Raw genomic sequence first — 7,693 nt, 5'->3', positions numbered from 1 at the left:
TTCGGCCTCCCAAAGTGCTGGGATTACAGGTGTGAGCCGCCATGCCTGACCAAGTTTTGTTTTTTTTTTGTAGAGATAGGGTTTCACCATGTTGCCCAGGCTTGTCTTGAACTCCTAAACTCAAGCAATTTGTCCTCCTCGGCCTTCCAAAGTGCTGGGATTATAGGTGTGAGCCACCATGACTGGCCTAAAGGTGGAATCTTTAGGGATTTCTTCACAGGGATCTTGCCATTGACGAAAAGAGATAATTTTATGTATTCCTGTCCAATGTGGATGCCTTCTATTTTTTTTTTTTTTTAATTGTCTAATTGGTCTGCAAGGGCTGGCAGTATGTCAAACAGAAGGAATGTCCTTTTTCCGGATCTTGGAGGAAAAGCTTTGTTTTTTACTGCTGAATATGGTATTAGCTGCGTTTTCAAATATGGCTTTTATTATGCTGGGTATTTTTCTTTCTTCTTTTTTTTTTTTTTTTTTTTGAGATGGAGTTTCTCTCTTTGTTGCCCAGGCTGGAGTGCAATGGCGCGATCTCAGCTCATGGCAACCTCTGCCTCCCAGGTTCAAGTGATTCTCCTGCCTCAGCCTCCCAAGTAGCTGGGATTACAGGCATGCGCCACTACACCCGGCTAATTTTGTATTTTTAGTGGAGATGGGGTTTCTCCATGTTGGTCAGGCTGGTCTCGAACTCCCGACCTCAGGTGATCTGCCCGCCTTGGCCTCCCAAAGTGCTGGGATTACAGGCGTGAGCCACCACGCCTGGCCTGGGTATTTTTCTTCTATTCCTAGTTTGTTAGGTTGTTTTTTTTTTGTTTTTTTTTTTTTTTTTTTTTGAGACGGAGTCTCGCTCTGTCGCCCAGGCTGGAGTGCAGTGGCCGGATCTCAGCTCACTGCAAGCTCCGCCTCCTGGGTTCACGCCATTCTCCTGCCTCAGCCTCCCGAGCAGCTGGGACTACAGGCGCCCGCCACCTCGCCCGGCTAGTTTTTTGTATCTTTTAGTAGAGACGGGGTTTCACCGTGTTAGCCAGGATGGTCTTGATCTCCTGACCTCGTGATCCACTCGTCTCGGCCTCCCAAAGTGCTGGGATTACAGGCTTGAGCCACCGTGCCCGACCTAGGTTGTTCTTTTTTTAATCAAGAAAGGGGTGTTGAATTTTGTCAGATGCTTTTAGTATATATTCAATTTCCAAATGGCTCAAATTATGGACTTTTGTTTCAGGTTTTGTTGTTGGAATAAAGAAAACAACAAAAATCTATTTTCCTTCTTTCACTTTTTTTTTTTTGTTTGTTTGTTTTTTTTGAGACGGAGTTTCGCTCTTGTTGTCCAGGTTGGAGTGCAATGGTGCGATCTTGGCTCACTGCAACCTCTGCCTCCCGGGTTCAAGCAATTCTCCTGGCTCAGCCTCCCTAGTAGCTGGGATTATAGGCACTCGCCACCAGGCCCAGCTAATTTTTTTTTGTATTTTTAGTAGAGACGTTGTTTCGGTATGTTGGCCAGGCTGATCTTGAACTCCTGACCTCAGACGATCCACCTGCCTCAGCCTCCCAAAGTGCTGGGATTACAGGCGTGTCCCACCGGGCCCAGCTCTCCTTCACTGTTTTGTTTTCTGCTCATTGGAAATACTTTGGGGAGGGGAGGACCCTCTCTACTACAGCACGTGTACTTTTTTTCCTCCAGAGATCTTCGAATAACTACTATCAGTTAGGGGCCTCCTGCATGGTGAGAGATGCTTTGTGTGGTTGAAGGACACAGGGCTTTATTTAGGTCTGAACTAACATCTTTGCTGAGCTACAAGGATGCCATGAGGGTTATTTCTGACAACCTTGGAGATCTGGGTTTTTGTTGCATTAGAGGCATGAGCAGCAGCAGCAACAGCAGAGGTATTTAAGGTTCCTGGAGAGTGGGACCTCAAGACACCATCCAATAGCAGCTTCCCAGTCCCCACTCTTTTTGTTCTGTTTTTCTGATGACTACTTTTTCGGGAATGACTACCTGATGGATTCACAACTTGCACAGAAAAAAAAAAAAAATCTTCCCACCAGCTTACACCCTAGATAAAGGCCAATACCCAGCATTAGTCACAGCTTCATTCTAAAATACACAGTCACAGCTAGGCCGGGTGCAGTGGCTCATACCTATAATCCCAGAATTCTGGGAGGCCGAGGCGGATGGATCACTTAGGGTCAGAAGTTCGAGACCAGCCTGGCCAACATGATGAAACCCCATCTCTACTAAAAATATGAAAATTAGCTGGGTGTGGCAGCACGCTCCTGTAATCCCTGCTATTTGGAAGTCTGAGGCAGGAGAACTGCTTGAACCTGGGAGGCAGAGGTTGCAGTGAGCCAAGATCACACCACTGCACTCCAGCCTGGGTAACACAGGGAGACTCTGTCTAAAAAACACAAACTAAAACAAAAACAAAAAACCACAGCTAGGTCCCAGTCAAAACATATAACCCAGGACTGTGTAAGAGGGGCTGCAATTGGCCGGGTGTGGTGGCTTATGCCTGTAAGACCAGCACTTTAGGAGGCTGAGGCGGGCAGATCACCTGAGGTTGGGAGTTCGAGATCAGCCAGACGAACATGGAGAAAACCCCTCTCTACTAAAAATACAAAAAATCAGCCAGGTGTGGTGGCACATGCCTGTAATTCCAGCTACTCGAGAGGCTGAGGCAGGAGAATCACCTGAACCTGGGAGGCAGAGGTTGCAGTGAGCCAAGATCGTGCCACTGCACTCCAGCCTGGGCAATAAGAGCGAAACTCCGTCTAACAACAACAACAACAAAAAATTGGGGCTGCAATCCCATACTTCTGCTCCTTAATGTAAAGGAATTATACAAACTACTGACTTAGCTCAGCTGAATCTGGAACTGAGGCCGGCTAGGCCTCAGCAATGCAACATGGGGCAGCAAGCAGCAGCTTAAAGTGCACGCTGGCTGCTGGGCAGCAGAGCAGGTTAGCAACCCAGAGGAGAGAACAGACCCGTGGCGTGGTGACCAGCATCTAGACATCTTGTTCATGGTGCCAACTGCCAGTGTCGCCTGAAAACATGTGGTTCTGATGTTGACCCGCATGGCTATGTGGCAGACACACAGTGAGTATAAAAAGGCTTATTGCATAAGTGAGATCTCAGGGCAGGGCTCACAACCAGGTGTGAAATGGCTTGACAGCAAGGAAGATTGCATTAATTCCTATTGTGAATGGTGATGCAGGAATCCTCAAATAAATACCAGGAAACCATAGGAAGCAACATATTAAAAGCATTACATAACCACAAGTGAGATTTATTCTTGGAACATAAAAATGGTTCAAAATATGAAAACTGATAATTATCATATATCACATTAGCAACATGATGGAAAATGACAATCATCTCAATTGATGCCATATATGAAAAACCCACATCATTTTGATGGTGAAAAACTGGATCAGGAAAAAGAGGATGTATGCTCTAACAGGTTTTTTTTTTTGTTTGTTTGTTTTTTTTTTTTTTTCCTGAGACGGAGTTCTCACTCTGCCATCCAGGCTGCAGTGCAGTAGTACCATCTCGGCTCACTGCAGCCTCCACTTCCCAGAGGTTCAAGTGATTCTCCCGTCTCAGCCTCCCGAGTAGCTGGGACTATAGGCAGATGCCACCACACCCAGCTAATTTTTGTATTTTTAGTAGAGACGGGGTTTCACCATGTTGGTCAGGCTGGTCTCAAACTCCTGGACTCAAGTGATCTGCCCGCTTGGCTGCCCAAAGTGCTAAGATTACAGGCGTGAGCTACCATGCCCAGCCCTAACTAGTTTTACTCAGTGTGTTAAAGGGAGATGCTGTCATGAAAATCAGGCAAGAAAATGAAATGAAAGCATTCTAGATTAAAAAATATACACACACAGCCTCCCAGACCAATATACAAGAGACATAACCATTTTCACTGTACACACAGGTGGACACACCCAGACACAAACACATAATCTCACAAACTCACAGATATAATGGCCCAGAGATACCAACAGATGCTTGCAGAGACACACAGACCCCAGACCTGCCCCCTCTACTCCAGGTTTTTCTCCTTCCTGAGGAATAACCACTGTGATCTGTATAGTTTTGCTTATTTTCTTGTTTCTTCTCTTCTAGAATGTCAGGTTGGAGGAGACAGGGATATTAGTATAGCTTTGTTCATTATACCAACTAGAGAACCTGTTATATCGAGGAGATTAATACTTATTGAATCAACCAGGTGTGGTGGCTCATGCCTGTAATCCCAGCACTTTGGGAGGCGGAGGCGGGTGGATCATCTCAGGTCAGGAGTTCGAGACCAGCCTGGCCAACATGGTGAAACCCCATCTCTACTAAAAATATGAAAATTAACTGGGTGTGGTGGTGCACTCCTGTAATCCCAGCTACTCCAAAGACTGAGCCAGGAGAATTGCTTGAATCTGGGAGGCAGAGGTTGCAGTGAGCCAAGACCGCGCCATTGCACTCCAGCCTGGGCAACAAGAGTGAAACTCTGTCTCAAAAAACAAAACAAAGAAACACTTATTGAATTGAAGGACTCAAACAGACACACAAATAGGTTTTACACAAACCTCACCATAAGCTCACATACACTTAATCTTCAAAGAGTGAATTGTTCTCACCCACATCCCATGTGGCAGAGAGGTGCCTTCCAGCCCCCAAGCCTCTCACAAAAAGTGGCTCTTTAGCCCATCCTGATGGGGAAGACATTTTACACCACTTGAGCATACAGACTCTAAAAAGTGCTTTTCTGTAAAAGTAGAAAATGGGAGTTCAAGGATGCAAAAGGGCTGGAAGTGGATTGATGCTGCTGCTTCAGTCCTTCAACTGTTATAAATTGTAGATGATTCCAGAAACATCCCTCATGACTTGACCCTGTGTCCGTTTGCTTTTCCACTGAGAGCACAGTGAGGGCAGCAAAGGTGTGGATCTCATGGCTCAGCCGCACACCCTCCTCTGAGCTCTTCCTGGTAGCCCTCACCTCCACTAAGGGCACATCTGCCAGCAGACTTCGCTCCAGATGGCCCCACAGGGCCCCACCATGCTCAAGCCTTGCAAGGCTGCCCCCTGACCCACATCTGCTGTTGGGGTAGGATGGAGGCCTACAAAACTCAGACTAAACATCTTGAAGTGACAGAAATATCACTTCTGGTATCCAGGGAAAGGCAGGAAGTTGTTGTGAGGTTGGATGGTGAGCTGGTTTCCCTCATTCCTGCCACATCTCTGGCAGGACACTCTGACTTGCTATCCAGGTAACAGTGGGCACTGCCTCCACCAAAGGAAGGGCCTGACACCTACCATGGCTGCACAGCTCAGCAAAGAAGGAACTCTTCGGTGCTGTCAGGACACAGTTTCTTGCGAGTTCAGTATACTTTGCATTCTGGGAGTGACATGAAGCGAGTGGGCTCCATGGCCAGTGGCACCTCTCTGACATGGCAGCTTCCCGTATACCACAAGGCTGGAGTTCTGCAGGGTGGGTTCTGTTCCACAAAGCAGTAAGTGCTGGCCTTGGAGGCAAGGCTATGAAACCAGCCCTGCAGCAGCACACGTGACATGCACAGAGGAGAGAAGACCTCGTCATTGTCAGTGCCCGAGCCAGGTGGAATGTGCCAGAAAATCTGGGGTGGGCAAGTTAGGGAAGGTAAGAAGTTTGATTGTGTCCTGCAGTCTATGGCCATACCGCCCTGAACGTGTCTGATCTTGTCTGACTGTCCTGTAGCTGGGACATGGTAGGGCTATGTGTCTGTGATGCCACTGTTGGTTTTGAGGCTTCTGTGGTGGTTGGTGCAGAGCTGGTGGTTATGGGACAGTGGATCTTGTATGGTCAAGGGGCATGTGTCCCATGACACACATTCTGCCATGGCTTCTTCCACCCTGTCACTTTAGAGCTACCTGGGTTGTCACAGGGAAACGTTCTAGTGTGAACTTTTATTTATTTATTGAGGCAGAGTCTCTGTCACCCAGGCTGGAGTGCAGTGGTGTGATCTTGGCTCACTGCAACCTCTGCCTCCCAAATTCAAGCGGAGCTGGACATGACCTCCTGACAGCCTTGGAGTAACATGATGCTGACAACCATGAATTAGGGTGTCTGCAGGCAGATCCCATTGGAGAACTGTGGGATGCACCTTTGTTTTCAGAACCACAGCATCCCCAAAGATCTGAACCAAGGACATTGATGAAAGGTTAAAGGCAGATTGTGGGAGCCCTCTCAATTCTGTGCAGTCACATATGTGAGCTAAGGGCTGGGAGTATTTCTTAACTTCAGACTAGGTTCCAAGAAAGGTCTGTTGGGACCCAAGTCCTCCCTCCTCAGTCCTTCAGTTCATCCTAAGGTGGTGGAAAGGGTTGCATATGTAATTGAAGACATTTCCATATTGCTTACAATCAAGAAGCTGCTCTTAAATGTGTGCATGGTTTCATGGTCTCAAAATGAACTAGGATGCATAAGAAACTCTTAGCAATGACAGAAAAGAAGTTAAATGAATATGAAACTGAAGAGTTTAGTTTCCATGGATATTTAAAAACCAGTCAACTTGAAATGAATATTCAGATTAAAAAGATACAAGATTGATAATCTTACAGCAGAACTGGAAGGTGCATCTTCAAAATGTCTATATCTGGCTGAAAACAATCAAGTTCTTCAACAGGAATTATTACCTACAAAAACGATACATCAGAAATGTAAAGAATTTGAGAAGAATAAAAAGGTGTTAGAACAAGAAGTGAGAGGAGTTAGCTAGCTTGCCTTAGGTAAACAGCAAGGGAAGGGATTTTGGAGAGCCCCTGACCCACTGGTTAGTGCCTTCTTCCCACATATCACAAGTTCTCTGATTGGATTAAAAAATAATAATAATTAGCACAGGGAGTCGTGCCTAGAGATATGCCCACAGCTGCACAGATAGAACTTTTAGCCCACTCAGATGAGGAAACTTGCACAAACCTTTAGCTCACTTAAAGAAAGGAACAAGGCCCAACATACAAATGCCTGCATCCTTTGTATAACTAGTGGGCTTCCAGGAAATAGCCTGTACTCCTTTTATGGGCATATACCTGGTGGGCTCTGGTGGGTTCTGGTGGGCACTTTCTTTTTTTAGACATTCTTTAGCCTCTATGAATCATCACTTCAGCCTCTGATTGATCCCAGGCCAAGGTCCTGGGCCAGGCTGAATCATGCTTTGCCAAGACAGCCTTCAGACTAGTCAGCACATTTCTTCCCCTTTCCAGTCTATAAAAATCCCAGACCCAGCCTCATAGTGGGCAATCCATTTGGTCTCCACTTTCTGCTGCGGAGAGCTTTCTTTCTTTGCTTATTAAACTTTTGCTCCAATCTCACCCTTGTGTCTGCATTCCTTAATATTCTTGGAAGTAAGACAAAGAACTCCACATACTACCTCAGAGAACAAAAAACTGCTATACTGTGGTGCATTGGCAAGACTGTAACAGAAGTAGTAAATCTGAAAAGTCATATGGAAATGAACATGATATAGAATATGTAGAGAAGTTTAAATGGGAGACTGAAGAAAGAGCAAGACAAGAGAGACAAAAATTAGAAGTCCATCTACAGAACGAATGAGATATTAGCAGAAGTCTGCACCAAGCTTCTACAGACAAAGTGGGTCAAATGTTTACTCTCCATTTTTACAAGGCCAGTCCAAGAGTTATCTTGTGTTGAAAATCTTAATAGTGTAGGTCTCA

This window comes from Chlorocebus sabaeus, chromosome 6, assembly GCF_047675955.1.
Source record: "Chlorocebus sabaeus isolate Y175 chromosome 6, mChlSab1.0.hap1, whole genome shotgun sequence".
Lineage (NCBI taxonomy): Eukaryota > Metazoa > Chordata > Mammalia > Primates > Cercopithecidae > Chlorocebus > Chlorocebus sabaeus.
The sequence above is the reverse complement of the archived record's forward strand: the minus strand, read 5'-3'. Positions refer to the sequence as shown.